This window comes from Cnephaeus nilssonii (assembly GCF_951640355.1).
Source record: "Cnephaeus nilssonii genome assembly, chromosome: X".
Classification (NCBI taxonomy): Eukaryota; Metazoa; Chordata; class Mammalia; order Chiroptera; family Vespertilionidae; genus Cnephaeus; species Cnephaeus nilssonii.
Genome location: NC_137071.1, coordinates 84,375,726 through 84,396,059, shown reverse-complemented (window position 1 = coordinate 84,396,059; position 20,334 = coordinate 84,375,726). Strand labels below are relative to the sequence as shown.

Here is a 20,334-nt window from a genome sequence, read left to right as displayed (position 1 = left end):
GCCTGGTACTGGCACAAGAACAGACATATAGATCAATGGAACAGAATAGAGAATCCAGATATTGACCCAAACCACTATGCTCAATTAATATTTGACAAAGGAGGCATGAACATACAATGGAATAAAGACAGTCTCTTCAATAAATGGTGTTGGGAAAATTGGACAGATACATGCAAAAAAATGAAGCTTGATCACCAACTTACGCCATACACAAAAATAAACTCAAAATGGATACAGGACTTAAACATAAGACAGGAAACCATAAAAATACTAGCGCAATCCACAGGCAGCAAAATCTCAGACATATGCCAAAAGAAATTCTTCACTGACACTGCTCCTAGGGCAATGGAAGCTAAAGAGAAAATTAACAAATGGGACTACATAAAAATAAAAAGCTTTTTCACAGCAAAAGAAACCATCAACAAAACAACAAGAAGGCCCACTACATGGGAGAACATATTTGCAAATGGCATCACTGATAAAGGTTTAATCTCCAACATCTACAGGCAGCTTATGCAACTTAATAAAAGGAAGATAAATGATCCAATAAAAAAATGGGCAACAGACCTAAATAGAATCTTTTCAAAAGAAGACAGAAGGAAGGCCAAGAGACACATGAAAACATGCTCAACGTCACTAATTATCCGAGAGATGCAAATCAAAACAATAATGCGGTACCATCTTACACCTGTCAGAATGGCTATCATCAACAAATCAACAATCGACAAGTGTTGGCGAGGATGCGGAGAAAAAGGAACCCTCGTGCACTGCTGGTGGGAATGCAGATTGGTGCAGCCACTGTGGAGAACAGTATGGAGTTTCCTCAAAAAACTGAAAATGGAACTCCCATTTGACCCAGTAATCCCACTCCTGGGAATATATCCGAAGAAACTAGAAACACCAATCAGAAAGGATATATGCACCCCTATGTTCATAGCAGCACAATTCACCATAGCTAAGATTTGGAAGCAGCCTAGGTGCCCGTCAGCAGATGACTGGATCAGAAAACTGTGGTACATCTACACAATGGAATACTATGCTGCCATAAAAAAGAAGGAATTCTCATCATTTGCAGCAACCTGGATGGAATTGGAGAACATTATGTTAAGTGAAATAAGTCAGTCAATGAAAGAGAAATACCACATGATCTCACTCATTTATGGATAATAAAGAACATTATAAACTTGAACAAAAAGATAGATACAGAGACAGTAAAGCATCAAACAGACTGTCAAATTACAGGGGGAAGGTTAGGGAGAGGTGGGGGAGATAAGAGATCAATCAAAGGACTTGTATGCATGCATATAAGCATAACCAATGGACACAAAACTCTGGGGGGTGAGGGCATATATGGGAGTGGGGTGGGGGGAGGGCAATGGTAAGATATGTACACATATAATACCTTAATAAAAAAATTGGAAAGAAAAAAAAAACAAGGATTAAAAAATAATAATAATAATAATAATAAAATAAAGTGGTGGCCCTGGCCATCTCAGGGAGTAAAAAAAAAAAAAAAAAAAAAAATGAAAAGGAAAATGCAGGGCTTGCAACCTAGTCCAGTATTGGGATAAACTGTAGTCTTACTTCCCCACTCTGACTGACCTGTGTGGAGCTGCAGAGCCTAAACCTAGGGCCCCCGCCACAGCTGACTTGCACAGAGCTGAGGAACATACCCCCAAGGCCGCACCAAGACTGACTTGGGCAGAGCTATGGGGACCCTGAGGGGCCACCACATGAGGAGATATATAGGTCAGAGCCCCCCCAGGAGTTCAGTTCAGGCTTTGGATCTGGAATTCCCCTGGACTAGCAGATCTCTGAAATAAAGGTTAAACTTTCCTTCCTCAGAGTGCTGGCTGATCATTATCCCGGGCATTCTGCCACAACATATTGGCTAGTTGCAAGGAGAGACCAATGGATTTGTAGCACAAGCACCCCTGTGTGTGCCACCCTGCTTCACAATGCCTAAGCCATTTAGACCTCGGTGTCCTGGCACAATGAGTAGTAATTACATCTGTGTCAGTCCAGGGAATGGGGACAGAAAAAGGGCTTTGACTTGGATCTCTGCATGGGGAAGTGGCCACTACTCCCTAAAGTGAAGGATAAGAAACACTGGGAGGAATCCAGCAGGGCAGCTGAGATCCAGGGCCAGGGATTGGTCAGGTAATTCCACCTGGAAGGAGGTGGAGGCTCTTTCAGGCTCCACTTTAAAGGTAGGGAAGTTGTGGCAGAGCATTAAGCAGTCCCTTCACCCCCTGGGAGTTGAAGGCAGCTGGCTTTTGTGAGATTTCCTGTGTTGACCTGAAATGCAAAAAGGCAGCCATCTGTCCAGGAGCCTGGCCAGGACAAAGCACCTCAGGATCCTCACTGTCCTCCTCCCTCCTGCCCTGAATAGTCCCACCCACCGCTGCCCAAACTGCAAGGGAATGAGTGGCAAAAGAGCCCGAGCCCAAGGCTGGGAGCAGCCCACAGCAGTGGTCTGGGGAAGCCTGGGCTCATGCAGGTCCTTTGTGGCCAGTAGAGGAGCAGCAGGAAATTCCAAAGTCCGGGGTCAGCAGGCCCGTGGTGCTGCTGTCTTCCTCTCCCTCTCTGCACCACACGCGGCTCCCTCACCTGAACATGATTTTGCAAGAGGAGCGTGTTCTTTATTCAATAGGAAGGAAGAAGTAAATCAAGGCACCAGTCAGGCGGGAGAAACCTGCCAGTGGCTCTGACTTCGGGCCCAGCACCTCCCCGCCCCCCACCAGGGCTGCAGGCCCGGGAAAACCGAGGACGGGGCGGGGGCTCCCCAGCAGGTCCTTGGGAAAGAGCAGGAGGTGGCGGAGCGCAGGGAGTGCGGCTCTTGGGAACCTGCCTCTCACCTGAGGAGGGAACAGTGAAAGTCTGTTGACCTCGGACAAATGAAAGGTGTAAATTTGCAACATCAACATCGTCTCAAGGCGTTCTTCTCTTAGCCTCTGCTTTCCTCCTCAGGTGTAAATTTGCAACATCAACAAGTTTCAATTATACAAGATAAATAAATTACGTGTTTAAACAATTTTCCCTCCAGCTTTGCGACTGTCGAATGATAAACTTTCCGTTTCATTGTTCCTTCTATCACTTTCACTGTTTGCCTTCTTGCCCGCAGGGAACCTGCAAGGGGGACAAATAGGTTCTCCTGAGGAAATGGCAGAGGACTAGAAGTTTCCCCTCCGACTTTCCCAAGCCCACCTCTCCCCGCCCCTTCTCGCACTGTGGACTGTCTGAGGACCTCCCACCCCTCCCGCGGGCGGGGCCAACGCCTCGGAAACCGGACTGCCTCCTCACCCTACCTGCAATCCGCACCCCACCCCCACCACCCCTGAGGAACGGAAGAACTGGACGCGTGGAGCAGTGGAGGCCCGGCGGCCCCGGGCGAGGAGCAGAGCTGGCCAGGTCTTTCCATGCAGCGTGCCCTCAGCCAGGTGGGTCCGCTCCGCCCTCTTCCCTTTTGCCTTTCCCAGCCTTTCCACGATGCGGGGTGCACACGGGGTGGACGCGGGGGCTGTGCATGGACCTTAACTTACCCGTCCTGCAGTGAGTGGGCAGTTCATTGACCCGGGCCTGTGGTGGCTACTGCTGGTCTTTCGGTGATTTATTTCACTCAGCACAATACCCTCTAGTTCTATTCCTGTTGTTGCTGATGGCAATGCTTTATTCTTTTTTATGCCTGAGTCTTATTCACAAATTGTATATATACACCACTTTTTTCTCCATTCATCTATTGATGGACACTTAGATTGCTTACATATTTTGGCTATTATAAATAATGCCACAATGAACATGCATGATAGATATGTATTTATTGTTATTTTCTGTGAACTGTTAATGTCTTTTTCTGTTGGCTTGCTACTATTTATTTATTTATGTATTTGTGTGTGTGTGTGTGTGTGTGTGTGTGTGTGTGTGGTGGGCTTTAAACCTTGTTGAAAGCAGCCACGTGCATGGACTGCAGGAAGTCCTCCAAAGCAGTGATTTGTGCCTCTAGCATATCTGTCCCAATTTTATTGTCTTCTATTACACACTGTATCTGAATTTGATTCCATACCACACCTGATCCTGTTTAGAAGAGCCCCAGACCAAGCCGTCTGCTTAAATGGTCCCGTTTAAGTGGAGCTCCCCTAATTTTGCCATGTCTGTGCCTCATCCCAAGGTTACACATCTAATAAGATGGAAGACTTGGCAACAAGTGCAGGGTTTTTTTTGGATTTCTTTGACTCATGCTGTGCAAGGCGTTCTTCTCTTAGCCTCTGCTTTCCTCCTCTTCATCTCCAAAGAGATCAATGTCATCTACATCTTTACTATCTGTAGCTGCACTTCATGTGGAGTCTTCCACATGAGCAAGGGCCACACTTGCCCAAAGCTTTCCTCACTCCTAGCAGGCTGACCTTCCCTTTTCATAAGACTTGATGTGATGGTTATACCAACGTGGGGGATGGTACGATTCGGCAAGTGGTGGGTCGAGGACTGCTTCAAATACTGCCACATCTGCTGGTGATGCACATACCCCTCCATGAAGCACCTGGTAGTCTCCGGGCTTCTGGAGGCCAATGGGTCTTTTCAGGTCTCCAAAACCCACGGCGGCCATTGATGTGGGAGCTGGGCGGCAGCAAAGAGAAGTGCAGGTGTTATCGATTGGGGTTACTGGCTGGGATCTCAGTTCTTTTTGTCCATGCAGAAAAGATTTCACGGTCAACAAAAATACAAGTAGTGTAAAATGGGGGTTATTGAAGATCCCTGCCAAATAAGGAGTGGGCCTGTCCAGAGGGAGGGAGGGAGGGAGGGAAGAGGAGAGAGAGAGAGAGAGAGAGAGAGAGAGAGAGAGAGAGAGAAGAGAGATCCCAAATTCCTGGGTTTAAAGGGGATTTTCTCAGTGGAGCCTTTCATCTGCATTCAGGCATGATTGATAGAAACAATATTTCTTCTCAGCATGCCGAAATGCAAATTTCATTTTAATAAGCCCAGGGTCCTAGTAAGGTCACATTGGCATTGAGGTCATGTCCTTTTCCTCTGAGCTTGGGCCAAGAACTGGCTGGCTCCGAACTTGCCTGCTGGCAGTCAGCTGAGCAGTCCATAGAGAGGCGGACTGAAGGCAACGTTGGCCCAACCCATGTTCAGGACCCCAGGGCGGGCTTCATCCCAGCCACTCATGGCTAACTTCCTACCGAATAGTCATCCCCCTCAAGGTATGGGAACCCAATTCTTTGGGGATTTCCGGGCAAAGACCACTCTAGCCTCTTTCAAGCTGATCGGGTCTTTGTGGGGCTTTGGGTTCCCTTACTTGTTAACTCTCATATTGGTATGAGTTGAAGTTAACTGCAGGGCCTCCCTCCTCTGGGTACGATCCTCTAAGGCAGCGGTCGCCAACCTTTTGGACCTTGCGGACCGGTGGCAAGCGCTGTTCCAAAGGTTTCCTTAAACCAGCGGTCGCCAAAAGTTCGGACCACACGGACCACCAGTGGTCCGCGGACCACCGGTTGGCTACCGCTGCTCTAAGGCAAGCATGTCAAACTCAAAGGCTAACACGGGCCAAATAAACAAGGTTTAAGTTTATCTGGGCCACAAAAAAACCCTACAATTTTCATAGAAACCAAGGTTTATTTCGATAGAGATATGCTTAATACAAAGGACTAAAATAAATGAGTCATTGTTAACATAAAATAATAGAACATTTTAATAAAAATCAATACTTTTTTTGAACATTAACTTACTAGACATTGAATAACTGCACAAATTAATAAGAGTAACGCAAATAAACCTATTTTTCTTATTCTCCAAAAGCAAAATATTTCCTGTTACACACACCTAACAAGTCAGTCCCAGACTAATGACGTGGCAATCGACTGCTAAATTATTCCTTGCTGGTATTACTGGAGAGAGAAGGTGCGTAGGCGCGTAGGCGCGTAAGGCGCGTAAGGCGCGTAAGGCGCGTAAGGCGCGAGGGAGGAGCGAGGCGCGAGGGAGGAGCGAGGCGCGAGGGAGGAGCGAGGCGCGAGGGAGGAGCGAGGCGCGAGGGAGGAGCGAGGCGCGAGGGAGGAGCGAGGCGCGAGGGAGGAGCGAGGCGCGAGGGAGGAGCGAGGCGCGAGGGAGGAGCGAGGCTCGAGGGAGGAGCAAGTAAGCCGCTAAAGGGAAGTGAATGCAACACAATTATAGTAATCAGTCATTAGTGAATGTTGTATTTCGTTATTAATAATTATGTATTATAGGATATTGTAAAATTTAAATTACGAAATTTTTATTAAAGTGTTTCTTATATACTGTTATTGGCTGGGCCACAAAAATATTCATTGTGTGCTGCATGCAGCATGCGGGCCGCGAGTTTGACATACTTGCTCTAAGGCAGCAGTAACCAACTGCTGGTCCTCAGACCACTGGTGGTCCGTGAGGTCCCAAAGGTTGGCGACCGTTGCTCTAAAGCGCCTTCCAAGGAGTTGTTATGTCCCATACTTGTTACTTACTGACGAAGGTTGCTGCTGATGTTTGTCCAAGGGCCCAAAATAACAACTTTGTTCTGGAGGAGTGAGGGCTTGGTATCCTTCAGACAGTACCATTTGGAGCTATATGGCTGCTATACAAGAATGAATTGTTTTAATAAATTGAGTACTATGGATCCAAATATTAACCTTTTGCACTCGGATGTTGAGTGTGACTCGACACGGTTAGCATTAGAATAAAGGAATTGAGAAAAAAACAAGTGAGTGCAAAGGGTTAATAGTAGTGTGAAGATATATGGGCACAGCAAAGAGAAGCCAAAATTTAGTAATTAGCCAGGTAAGAGAAGAGCGTGCCTGTGTCTGTCTAGCTACAGTTTTGGGAGAAGGGGCGAGCAAGAAGATCCATCAGTGTTGTCTGACATTTCTTTAGGTTCGAAGAAGTGAGGTAGCCCATGCATTAGAAAAGTGTGTAGAGGTAGATCACCAGGAAGTGTTCCCCAATTCCAGAGACATAAAGGTTTTATATATCCCCAGCTGCAAGATGAGAAACTAAGCCAGCAGGTGATATTGAATTGTAAAGTATTGGCAGTGAGATTGGCCAATTGGCAGGCACTGTCCTTCCTAGCTAGGATGAAGTAATAAAGGGGTAATTGACAAAGGAGACTACTCATACATATAGGGAATATTAGAGGTATTCTGGTTTCTGCAAAAAAAAGAATAGGTATTTGAGGTCCTCTAGCGGTTAACACATGTATGCTCTATCAGGAGAAGGTGATTTGTCCTCCAGCTGTATCCAGCCTTTGACCCTCCGCAGACTGCTCTCTGGGCTTAAGAACGAGCCCGCTTGCCGCTCACAGGCATGCCCCATGGCATCCACAGGTGCAAAGGCACTGATAAAAAACAAATCCACTGGATGTCACTGCTGCACCATAGATCCATATGCCAAAGTAGGAGCTGGGGCTGCAAAGCTGACAAAATGATGGCAATGCAGCTCCCCTCTGTACACTGGAGACAGGCCTCTCCTCCAAACATTTCTGGATAAAAAACGTGCAAAGAGGTGCCAAAAAACTTCCAACACAACTGCACCCATTCCTATCTGGGGTGTTGGGAAGTCTTAGGGGTCTTGTCGCCAGAAGGAATGGGCTTGGAAAGGCCAACAAAGAGGTAATGGAGTCTGGGATACATCTCCTCATCCCTCTGGGGGACCACATTCCCCCATCAAGGGAGGGGGAACCTTGTCCTCACGGCCCACTAGTGGACGGGTATCTTCAGGTGTCTTCTCTGGGTATCCTCAGGGGGTCTTCTCCAACCTGTCCTAGTGCTCTAGTCCCTTGTGAAAAAGTGGCACGGAACTCACTGCTCCCTCTGGAAAGCGGCATCTGGAGTTCCCCTGTTCTCCTGGCACCCTGGCCTCTCTTCTGCTCTCAACTGGCCGCCTGGTCATCTTTCAGGGCTCAGGGGGCCAGCGCCTGTCCACATCCAGGCTTTACATGAAGTCAGGGCACCCACCGGCACAGCACTTTAATTGTCGCGTGCTGCGGGAAATCCAATGGACCAGCAGACAGCTGAGTCAGAAGGACTCCCTGAAGATCATTTATTCAGGAAAGTTCACTTGGCAGTATCTGAACTCTTCCCAATCACTCTCAGAGTGGCGAATTGGGTGAGTACTGGCCTGTTCACATATGATACCCCTGAACCTTTTTTTTTTTTTTTTTTTGTACCAAAGGGCGGAGGGAGAGTAAGGGGGATGGCCCTGGGAAAGGTCTGATTCACATTAGCGATACAAGACTGCCATCAAGCGGTAGCGATCTGCTCCTCGCGAACGCTGCCGGGTCCTTTGCAGCATAGGAGACTGACAAGGGAGTGAAGATATGCACAGGGGCTATGGGTCCAGGTCCCCGAGGTCAAGAGGTTAGCCAGTTGCTGGCTGGTCCAAGGAAGCTGTAGAGACGGGCTTCTTCGCACAAGGCTTAGGGCTTTGGGGTGCCTGTCCCCTGGCTCATAGGAAGCCAAGACTCAGGACCATGGTGGCCGCCATGTCTGGGCGGGATTAGAGAAAGCTTCCGGGAAGACCATTGTGGTCTTTTGGGTTTGCTACTGGTGCCCCTTTAAGGGCTCTGGGTCCTTGTGCGGTCTGTGCCAGAAACATGTGCCAAGTCCTACAGCCAGGACCTGAAATCCAGATTCGGATTGGACCTCAGCCGAAGTAGTCTCAGACTGACCCTCAAGCCAGGCCCACGATTTAAGTTAAAGTACCCGCTGAGAAAATGAGCGTGCTTTCCTGTGTGTGTGTGTGTGTGTGTGTGTGTGTGTGTGTGTGTGAATCCAAGGGCGCGCCTGGATGGGTGTCTTCCTAGGGGGGGCAGGACATAGACTGCTTAGTTACTGGGCGTTCTGGAGGTGAACTGAGGGAAACTGACCTCTATCACCTCCATCCAGCGGATGATGCCCTCTCCACAAAGGGATCCTACCCCCTGTGATCTGTTCCGAGGGTACGCAGTGCCCAGTGGGTGTTGGCACTCTGTCCCACATGGCAGAAAGGGTCCGTGTGGGACGCTGTGTGTCCTGGGACGTAGGCTCTCTTTTAGGCGCGAGCACTAGGATGCCACACACACCTCTTCACTCTAAGCTGCCCTGCACCTGCTGGACTCGGCCTGGTCTGGGACTGGCCGCCAGTGCGCGAGCCCACAAACCCCAGGGGGAAATGGTCAAAGGGGGCAGGAAGACGCTGTCCCTCACGGGGCTGCCGCCTCCTCGCCTTTCCCCGTCTCCCTGGTGGTCGGGTCCCAGGCCTCCGCAGGGTGCACCTCGCATGGAGCGCACAGGTGGACCTGGCTCCCGCAGCCAGCGCAAGCCTCCAGGGCACAGCCCCCATAGAAGCTGGAGCTGCTGAGCTGAGAACATGGCTGCCGCCGAGGCCACGCCCCTCAGCCCAGGGGAGCCGGGGCGCCCCGCTGGCCTAGCGCTGCTGCTTTCAGGGCCCCCGTGTCGCTTCCTCGGCCACAGTGCGGGTGTGCCCGCCACACAGACCCGCCCCACAATGTTCCAGGATGCCCAGACCATGCCCTCCCGCCGCCCGCCCACAGGCCTTCCCCAATGAATCCCCAGGCGCAGGGAATTTTGCTCGCGGCCCTGCTGGAAAAGGATTCCGCCCTCAGGATGGCTCCACAGATCCCTCTGTCCCCGCAAGCCTGGCCTCTCCCTCCGCCCTTTGTGGGTCAAAAAAGGCGCAGGGAGGCACCAGAAGCCTTCCAAGAAGAAGCAGCCACGTTGCCTCTCCTAGGGTGTTGGGGAGCCTTTGTGGTCCTGTGGCCCGAAGGAACGGGCTTGGAAAGGCCACCAAAGCAGTTATGGCATCTGGGATCCCTCTCCTCATCTCTCTGGGCGACCACAATCCCCATCCAGGGAGCGGGAGCCTTGTCCTCTGGGCGCACTAGTTGATGGGTATCTACAGGGGTCTTCTCTGGGTATCCTCAGGGGTTCTTCTCCAACCCTGTAGTAGCCCTCCAGTCCCTTGCGACATGGTGGCACAGCTCTCACTGCTCGCTCTGGACAGCGGCATCTGGAGTTCCCCTGTTCTCCTGGCAACCTGGCCTCTCTTCTGCTCTCCTCTGGCCGCCTGGTCGGCTTTCAGGGCTCAGGGCGTCAGCTCCTACCCACATCCAGGTGTTCCAGGAAGTCAAGGCACCCTAGGGCGCAGCACTTTAATTGTCGCGTGCAGCGGGAAATCCAATGGACCCCCAGACTGCTGAGTCTGAAGGACTCCCTGAAGATCATATGTTAAGGAAAGTTCACTTGGCTGTGTCTACACTCTTCCCTATCTCCCTCAGAGTGGCCAATTGGGTGAGCACTGGCCTGTTGTTCAGATAGGATACCCCTGTACCTTTTTTTTTTTTTTTTTTTTTGTACCAAAGGGCGGAGGGAGAGTAAGGGGGATGGCCTCGGGAAAGGCCCGATTCACTTTAGCGATACAAGACTGCCATCAAGCGGTAGCGATCTGCTCCTCGCGAACGCTGCCGGATCCTTTGCAGCATAGGAGACTGACAAGGGAGTGAAGATATGCACAAGGGCTATGGGTCCAGGTCCCCGAGGTCAAGAGGAGGCCAGGGGCTGGCTGTTCCAAGGAAGCTGTAGAGACGGGCTTCTTAGCACAAGGCGTAGGGCTTTGGGGTGCCTGTCCCCTGGCTCATAGGAAGCCAAGACTCAGGACCATGGCGGCCGCCATGTCTGGGCGGGATTAGAGAAAGCTTCCGGGAAGAGGACTGTGGTCTTTTGGGTTTGCTACAGGTGCCCCTTCCAGGGCTCTGAGTCCTTTTGCGATCTGTGTCAGAATCGTGTGCCAAGTCCTAGAGCCAGGACCTGAAATCCAGATTTGGATTGGACCTCAGCCGAAGTAGTCTCAGACTGACCCTCAAGCCAGGCCCACGATTAGTGTTCAAGAACCCGCTGAGCAAAGGAGCCTGCCTGCGTCTGTGTGTGTGTGTGTGTGTGTGTGTCTGTGTGTGTGTGTGTGTGTGTGTGTGTGTGTGTGTGTGTCCATCCAAGGGCGCGCAGGGATGCATGTCTTCCTAGGGGGGCGGGTATACATCGCTTAGGTACTGGGCGTTCTGTAGGTGAACTGAGGGATACTGACCTCTATCACCTCCATCCAGACGATGATACCCTCTCCACAAAGGGATCCTAGCACCCTGTGATCTGTTCCGAGGGTACGCAGTGCCCAGTGGGCATGGGCACTCTGTCCCACATGGCAGGAAGGGCCCGTGTGGAACACTGCTTTGCCTGGGACAGAGGCTCTCTTTTAAGAGCGAGCACTAGGATGCCAATCACACCTCTTCACTCTAAGCTGCCCTGCACCTGCTGGACTCTGCCTGGTCTGGGACTGGCCCACGGCCCGTGCACACAAGCGCCAGGGGGAAATGCTTCAAGGTGCCAGAAAGAGGCTGTCCGTCACGGGGCTGCCGCCTCCTCGCCTTTCCCCGTCTCCCTGGTGGTCGGGTCCCAGGCCTCCGCAGGGCGCACCTCGCATGGAGCTGATGCGGGGACCTGGCTCCCGCAGCCAGCGCGAGCCTCCAGGCCACAGCCCCCATAGGAGCTGGAGCTGCTGAGCTGAGAACATGGCTGCCGCCGAGGCCACGCCCCTCAGCCCTGGGCAAGTGCTGCTGCTTCCAAGGCTACAGTGTCCCTTCCTGGGCCACTCTGCAGGTGTGGCCACCAGCCAGGCCCAGCCCATTATGCTCCAGGATGCCCAGACACACCACGCCATCCTGCCAGCCCACAGGCCTTCCCCAGCAGATTGCCAGGCGCAAGTTACTTTGTTCCAGGCCCTACTGGAAAAGGATTCCGCCCACAGGATGGGACTGTGGCTCCACACATCCCTCTGACCCTGCCAGCCTGGGCACTCCCTCCGCCCTTTGTGGGTCAAAAAAGGCGCAGGGAGGCACCAGAAGCCTTCCAAGAATAAGCAGACATGTTGCCTCTCCTAGTGAGTTGGGGAGCCTTTGGGGTCCTGTCACCATGAGGAACGGCCTTGGAAAGGCCACCAAAGCAGTTATGGCATCTGGGACCCCTCTCCGCAACCCTTGGGGCCAGTGGTCGGCAAATTCATTAGACAACAGAGCGAAATATCAACAGTACAATGATTGAAATTTCTTTTGAGATCCAAATTTTTTAAACTTCAACTTCTTCTAACGCCATGTCCTCAAAATAGACTTTCCCAGTTAGTGGTATTTTGTGAAAGAGCCACACTCAAGGGGCCAAAGAGCCGCATGTAGTTCGCGAGTCGCAGTTTGCCGACCACGGCTTTGGGCGACCATAGTCCCCATTCAGGGAGCAGGAGCCTTCTCCTCTCCGCCCACTAGTGGATGGGTATCCTCAGGGGGTCTTCTCCAACCCTGCACTAGCGCTCCAGTCCCTTGCAACATGGTGGCACAGCTCTCACTGCTCACTCTGGACAGCAGCATCTGGAGTTCCCCTGTTCTCCTGGCACGCTGGCCTCTCTTCTGCTCTCCTCTGGCCACCTGGTCGGCTTTCAGGACTCAGTGGTCCGGCTCCTGCCCACATCCAGGCTTTTCAGGAGGTCAGGCCAACCTCGGCCGCAGCACTTTAATTGTCGCGTGCAGCGGGAAATCCAATGGACCCGCAGACTGCTAAGTCTGAAGGACTCACTGAAGAAGATCATTTGATCAGTAGCCCATTCAGGAAAGTTCACTTGGCTGTGCTACAATCTACCCTATCTCCCTCAGAGTGGCCAATTGGGTGAGCACTAGCCTGTTGTTCAGATAGGATACCCCTGTACCTTTTTTTTTTTTTTTTGTACCAAAGGGCGGAGGGAGAGTAAGGGGGATGGTCCCGGGAAAGGCCTGATTCACTTTAGCGATACAAGACTGCCATCAAGCGGTAGCGATCTGCTCCTCGCGAACGCTGCCGGGTCCTTTGCAGCATAGGAGACTGACAAGGGAGTGAAGATATGCACAAGGGCTATGGGTCCAGGTCCCCGAGGTCAAGAGGTTGGCCAGGGGCTGGCTGTTCCAAGGAAGCTGTAGAGACGGGCTTCTTAGCACAAGGCGTAGGGCTTTGGGGTGCCTGTCCCCTGGCTCATAGGAAGCCAAGACTCAGGACCATGGCGGCCGCCATGTCTGGGCGGGATTAGAGAAAGCTTCCGGGAAGAGGACTGTGGTCTTTTGGGTTTGCTACAGGTGCCCCTTCAAGGGCTCTGAGTCCTTGTGTGGTCTGTGTCAGAATCGTGTGCCAAGTCCTACAGCCAGGACCTGAAATCCAGATTCGGATTGGACTTCATCCCCAAGTAGTCTCAGACTGACCCTCAAGCAGGCCCACGATTTAAGTTCAAGAACCCACGGAAAAAATGAGCGTGCCTGCGTGTGTGTGTGTGTGTGTGTGTGTGTGTGTGTGTGTGTGTGTGTGTGAATCCAAGGGCGCGCCTGGATGGGTGTCTTCCTAGGGGGGCGGGACATAGATTGCTTAGTTACTGGGCGTTCTGGAGGTGAACTGAGGGAAACTGACCTCTATCACCTCCATCCAGAGGATGATGCCCTCTCCACAAAGGGATGCTACCCCCTGTGATCTGTTCCGAAGGTACGCAGTGCCCAGTGGGCGTGGGCACTCTCTCCCACATGACAGGAAGGGCCGTGTGGGATGCTGTGTGGCCTGGGACTGAGGCTCTCTTTTACGCGCGAGCACTAGGATGCCAAACACACCTCTTCACTCTAAGCTGCCCTGCACCTGCTGGACTCTGCCTGGTCTGGGACTGGCCCCAACGCCTGCGCGCACAAGCGCCAGGGGGAAATGGTCCAAGGGGCCCGGAAGAGGTTGTCCCTCACGGGGCTGCCGCCTCCTGCCCTTTCCCCGTCTCCCTGGTGGTCAGGACCCAGGCCTCCCGAGGGCGCTCCCCGCAGGGAGCGCACGGGTGGACCCGGCTCCCGCAGCCAGCGCCAGCCTCCAGGGCCACAGGCCCCGGTAGGAGCTGGAGCTGCCGAGCTGAGAACATGGCTGCCGCCGAGGCCACGCCCCTCAGCCCAGGGGAGCCGGGGCGCCCCGCTGGCCGAGCGCTGCTGCTTCCAGGGCCCCTGTATTGCTTCCTCGGCCACAGTTCCGGTTTGTCCGCCACACAGACCCACCCCACAATGTTCCAGGATGCCCAGACCCTGCCCGCCCGCCGCCCGCCCACAGGCCTTCCCCAATGAATCCCCAGGCACAGGGAATTTTGCTCGCGGCCCTGCTGGAAAAGGATTCCGCCAGCAGGATGGCTCCACAGATCCCTCTGTCCCCGCAAGCCTGGCCTCTCCCTCCGCCCTTTGTGGGGCAAAAAGGCGCAGGGAGGCACCAGAAGCCTTCCAAGAAGAAGCAGCCACGTTGCCTCTCCTAGGGTGTTGGGGAGCCTTTGTGGTCCTGTGGCCCGAAGGAACGGGCTTGGAAAGGACACCAAAGCAGTTATGGCATCTGGGATCCCTCTCCTCATCTCTCTGGGCGACCACAATCCCCATCCAGGGAGCGGGAGCCTTGTCCTCTGGGCGCACTAGTTGATGGGTATCTACAGGGGTCTTCTCTGGGTATCCTCAGGAGGTCTTCTCCGACCCTGTAGTAGCCCTCCAGTCCCTTGCGACATGGTGGCACAGCTCTCATTGCTCGCTCTGGACAGCGGCATCTGGAGTTCCCCTGTTCTCCTGGCACCCTGGCCTCTCTTCTACTCTCCTCTGGCCGCCTGGTCGGCTTTCAGGGCTCAGGGCGTCGGCTCCTACCCACATCCAGGTGTTCCAGGAAGTCAAGGCACCCTAGATCGCAGCACTTTAATTGTCGCGTGCAGCGGGAAATCCAATGGACCCGCATACAGCTGAGTCTGAAGGACTCACTGAAGATCATATGTTAAGGAAAGTTCACTTGGCTGTGTCTACACTCTTCCCGATCTCCCTCAGAGTGGCCAATTGGGTGAGCACTGGCCTGTTGTTCAGATAGGATACCCCTGTACCTTTTTTTTTTTTGTACCAAAGGGCGGAGGGAGAGTAAGGGGGATGGTCCCGGGAAAGGCCTGATTCACATTAGCCATACAAGACTGCCATCAAGCGGTAGCGATCTGCTCCTCGCGAACGCTGCCGGGTCCTTTGCAGCATAGGAGACTGACAAGGGAGTGAAGATATGCACAAGGGCTATGGGTCCAGGTTCCCTAGGTCAAGAGGTTGGCCGGGGGCTGGCTGGTCCAAGGAAGCTGTAGAGACGGGCTTCTTAGCACAAGGCGTAGGGCTTTGGGGTGCCTGTCCCCTGGCTCATAGGAAGCCAAGACTCAGGACCATGGCGGCCGCCATGTCTGGGCGGGATTAGAGAAAGCTTCCGGGAAGAGGACTGTGGTCTTTTGGGTTTGCTACAGGTGCCCCTTCAAGGGCTCTGAGTCCTTGTGTGGTCTGTGTCAGAATCGTGTGCCAAGTCCTACAGCCAGGACCTGAAATCCAGATTCAGATTGGACTTCAGCCCCAAGTAGTCTCAGACTGACCCTCAAGCCAGGTCCACGATTTAAGTTCAAGAACCCGCGGAGAAAATGAGCGTGCCTGCGTGTGTGTGTGTGTGTGTGTGTGTGTGTGTGTGTGTGTGTGTGAATCCAAGGGCGCGCCTGGATGGGTGTCTTCCTAGGGGGGCGGGACATAGATTGCTTAGTTACTGGGCGTTCTGGAGGTGAACTGAGGGAAACTGACCTCTATCACCTCCATCCAGCGGATGATGCCCTCTCCACAAAGGGATCCTACCCCCTGTGATCTGTTCCGAGGGTATGCAGTGCCCAGTGGGCGTGGACACTCTGTCCCACATGACAGGAAGGGCCCGTGTGGGACGCTGAGTGGCCTGGGACGCAGGTTGTCTTTTAATAGCGAGCACTAGGATGCCAAACACACCTCTTCACTCTAAGCTGCCCTGCACCTGCTGGACTCTGCCTGGTCTGGGACTGGCCCCAACGCCTGCGCGCACAAGCGCCAGGGGGAAAGGCTCCAAGGGGGCCAGGAAGAGGCTGTCCCTCACGCAATTGCCGCCTCCTGCCCTTTCCCCGTCTCTCTGGTGTTCGTGTCCCAGGCCTCCCGAGGGCGCTCCCCGCAGGGAGCGCACGGGTGGACCCGGCTCCCGCAGCCAGCGCCAGCCTCCAGAGCCACAGGCCCCAGTAGGAGCTGGAGCTGCCGAGCTGAGAACATGGCTGCCTCCGAGGCCACGCCCCTCAGCCCAGGGGAGCCAGGGCGCCCCGCTGGCCGAGCCCTGCTGCTTCCAGGGCCCCTGTATTGCTTCCTCGGCCACAGTTCCGGTTTGTCCGCCACACAGACCCACCCCACAATGTTCCAGGATGCCCAGACCCTGCCCGCCCGCCGCCCGCCCACAGGCCTTCCCCAATGAATCCCCAGGCACAGGGGATTTTGCTTGCCGCCTTGCTGGAAAAGGATTCCGCCAGCAGGATGGCTCCACAGATCCCTCTGTCCCCGCAAGCCTGGCCTCTCCCTCCGACCTTTGTGGGGCAAAAAAAGGCGCAGGGAGGCACCAGAAGCCTTCCAAGAAGAAGCAGCCACGTTGCCTCACCTAGGGTGTTGGGGAGCCTTTGGGGTCCTGTGGCCCGAAGGAACGGGCTTGGAAAGGACACCAAAGCATTTATGGCATCTGGGATCGCTCTCCTCATCTCTCTGGGCGACCACATTCCCCATCCAGGGAGCGGGAGCCTTGTCCTCTCGGCCCACTGGTTGATGGGTATCTTCGGGGGTCTTCTCTGGGTATCCTCAGGGGGTCTTCTCCGATCCTGTAGTAGCCCTCCATTCCCTTGCAACATGGGGGCACAGCTCTCACTGCTCGCTCTGGACAGCGGCATCTGGAGTTCCCCTGTTCTCCTGGCACCCTGGCCACTCTTCTGCTCTCCTCTGGTCTCCTGGTTGACTTTCAGGGCTCTGGGGGCCGGCTCCTGCCCACATCCAAGCGTTTCAGGATGTCAGAGCACCCTAGGGCACAGCACGTTAATTGTCGCGTGCAGCGGGAAATCCAATGGACCCGCAGACTGCTGAGTCTGAAGGACTCCCTGAAGATCATATGTTAAGGAAAGTTCACTTGGCTGTGTCTACACTCTTCCCGATCTCCCGCAGAGTGGCCAATTGGGTGAGCACTGGCCTGTTGTTCAGATAGGATACCCCTGTACCTTTTTTTTTTTTTTGTACCAAAGGGCGGAGGAAGAGTAAGGGGGATGGTCCCGGGAAAGGCCTGATTCACATTAGCGATACAAGACTGCCATCAAGCGGTAGCGATCTGCTCCTCGCGAACGCTGCCGCGTCCTTTGCAGCATAGGAGACTGACAAGGGAGTGAAGATATGCACAAGGGCTAAGGTTCCAGGTACCCAAGATCAAGAGGTTGGCCGGGGGCTGGCTGGTCCAAGGAAGCTGTAGAGACGGGCTTCTTCGCACAAGGTGTAGGGCTTTGGGGTGCCTGTCCCCTGGCTCATAGGAAGCCAAGACTCAGGACCATGGCGGCCGCCATGACTGGGCGGGATTAGAGAAAGCTTCCGGGAAGACCATTGTGGTCTTTTGGGTTTGCTACAGGTGCCCGTTCAAGGGCTCTGAGTCCTTGCGTGGTCTGTGTCAGAATCGTGTGCCAAGTCCTACAGCCAGGACCTGAAATCCAGATTCGGATTGGAATTCATCCTAATGTAGTCTCAGACTGACCCTTAAGCCAGGCCCACGATTTAAGTTCAAGAACCCGCAGAAAAAATGAGCATGCCTTCGTTTGTGTGTGTGTGTGTGTGTGTGTGTGTGTGTGTGTGTGTGTCCCCATGCAGGCGTGTTCAGATGAGTGTCTTCCTATGGGGGCCGGACATAGATCGCATATTTACCTGGCTGCCGCCGAGGCCACGCCCCTCAGCCCAGGGTAACCTGGGCGCCCCGCTGGCCGAGCCTGCTGCTTCCAGGGCCCCCGTTTCGCTTCCTTGGCCACTGTGCTGGTGTTCGTGCCACACAGACCCGCCCCACAATGTTCCAGGATGCCCAGACCCTGCCCTCCCGCCGCCCGGCCACAGGCCTTCCCCAATGAATCCCCAGGCACAGGGGATTTTGCTTGCCGCCTTGCTGGAAAAGGATTCCGCCAGCAGGATGGCTCCACAGATCCCTCTGTCCCCGCAAGCCTGGCCTCTCCCTCCGACCTTTGTGGGGCAAATAAAGGCGCAGGGAGGCACCAGAAGCCTTCCAAGAAGAAGCAGCCACGTTGCCTCACCTAGAGTGTTGGGGAGCCTTTGTGGTCCTGTGGCCCGAAGGAACGGGCTTGGAAAGGACACCAAAGCAGTTATGGCATCTGGGATCCCTCTCCTCATCTCTCTGCGCGACCACATTCCCCATCCAGGGATTGGGAGCCTTGTCCTCTGGGCGCACTAGTTGATGGGTATCTTCAGGGGTCTTCTCTGGGTATCCTCAGGGGGTCTTCTCCGATCCTGTAGTAGCCCTCCATTCTCTTGCAACATGGGGGCACAGCTCTCACTGCTCGCTCTGGACAGCGGCATCTGGAGTTCCCCTGTTCTCCTGGCACCCTGGCCACTCTTCTGCTCTCCTCTGGTCTCCTGGTTGACTTTCAGGGCTCAGGGGGCCGGCTCCTGCCCACATCCAAGCGTTTCAGGATGTCAGAGCACCCTAGGGCACAGCACGTTAATTGTCGCGTGCAGCGGGAAATCCAATGGACCCGCAGACTGCTGAGTCTGAAGGACTCCCTGAAGATCATATGTTAAGGAAAGTTCACTTGGCTGTGTCTACACTCTTCTGGAACTCCCTCAGAGTGGCCAATTGGGTGAGCACTGGCCTGTTGTTCAGATAGGATACCCCTGTACCTTTTTTTTTTTTTTTTGTACCAAAGGGCGGAGGGAGAGTAAGGGGGATGGTCCCGGGAAAGGCCTGATTCACTTTAGCGATACAAGACTGCCATCAAGCGGTAGCGATTTGCTCTTCTGGAACCCTTCCGAGTCCTTTGCAACAGAGGAGACTGACAAGGGAGTGAAGACTTGCACAAGGGCTAAGGTTCCAGGTACCCAAGGTCAAGAGGTTGGCCAGGGGCTGGCTGGTCCAAGGAAGCTGTAGAGACGGGCTTCTTAGCACAAGGCGTAGGGCTTTGGGGTGCCTGTCCCCTGGCTCATAGGAAGCCAAGACTCAGGACCATGGCGGCCGCCATGTCTGGGCGGGATTAGAGAAAGCTTCCGGGAAGACCATTGTGGTCTTTTGGGTTTGCTACAAGTGCCCCTTCAAGGGCTCCGAGTCCTTGCGTGGTCTGTGTCAGAATCGTGTGCCAAGTCCTACAGCCAGGACCTGAAATCCAGATTCAGATTGGACTTCATTCCCATGTAGTCTCAGACTGACCCTCAAGCTAGTCCCACGATTTAAGTTCAAGAACCCACGGAGAAAATGAGCTTGCCTGTGTCTGCGTGTGTGTGTGTGTGTGTGTGTGTGTGTGTGTGTGTGTGTGTGTCCCCATGCAGGCGCGCTCAGATGAGTGTCTTTCTATGGGGGCCGGACATAGATCGCATATTTACTGGGCTTTCTGGAGGTAAACTGAGGGACCTAACCTATATCACCTCCATCCAGACGATGATACCCTCTCCACAAAGGGATCCTACCCCCTGTGATCTGTTCCGAGGGTATGCAGTGCCCAGTGGGCGTGGACACTCTGTCCCAAATGACAGGAAGGGCCCGTGTGGGATGGTGAGTGGCCTGGGACGCAGGTTGTCTCTTAAGAGCGAGCACTAGGATGCCAAACACACCTCTTCACTCTAAGCTGCCCTGCACCTGCTGGTCTCTGCCTGGTCTGGGACTGGTCCCAACGCACGCGCCCACAAGCGCCAGGGGGAAATGGTCCAAGGGGTCAGGAAGAGGCTGTCCCTCACGGGGCTGCCGCCTCTTCTCCTTTCCCCGTCTCCCTGGTGGTCGTGTCCCAGGCCTCCGCAGGGCGCACCTCGCATGGAGCCGATGGGGGGACCTGGCTCCCGCAGCCAGCGCCAGCCTCCAGGGCACAGGCCCCCGTAGGAGCTGGAGCTGCTGAGCTGAGAACCTGGCTGCTGCCGAGGCCAGGCCCCTCAGCCCAGGGGAGCCGGGGCGCCCAGCTGCGCAAGGGCTGCTACTTCCAGGGCCCCCTTGTCGCTTCCTAGGCCACAGTGCGGGTGTGCCCGCCACACAGACCCACCCCACAATGTTCCAGGATGCCCAGACCCTGCCCTCCCGCCGCCCGCCCACAGGCCTTCCCCAATGAATCCCCAGGCACAGGGGATTTTGCTCGCGGCCCTGCTGGAAAAGGATTCCGCCAGCAGGATGGCTCCACAGATCCCTCTGTCCCCGCAAGCCTGGCCTCTCCCTCCGCCCTTTGTGGGGCAAAAAAGGCGCAGGGAGGCAC

The 20,334-nt window shown here is 54.2% G+C and overlaps 1 long non-coding RNA gene and 1 pseudogene across 2 annotated transcripts in view; one reads left to right on the top strand and one right to left on the bottom strand.

The window, feature by feature from the left end:
- Positions 1 to 3,326: 3,326 nt before the first annotated feature.
- Positions 3,327 to 20,334, top strand: part of LOC307096319 — a 36,877-nt gene continuing 19,869 nt past the window's right edge. The window contains exon 1 of the long non-coding RNA XR_013813257.1: positions 3,327 to 3,440. This is a non-coding gene — a long non-coding RNA (uncharacterized lncRNA). The remainder of the gene's footprint in view (positions 3,441 to 20,334) is intronic.
- On the bottom strand, positions 3,932 to 4,603 carry LOC307096027 (elongation factor 1-beta-like; annotated as a pseudogene). The gene has a single exon. The product of its transcript is annotated as an elongation factor 1-beta-like (transcript).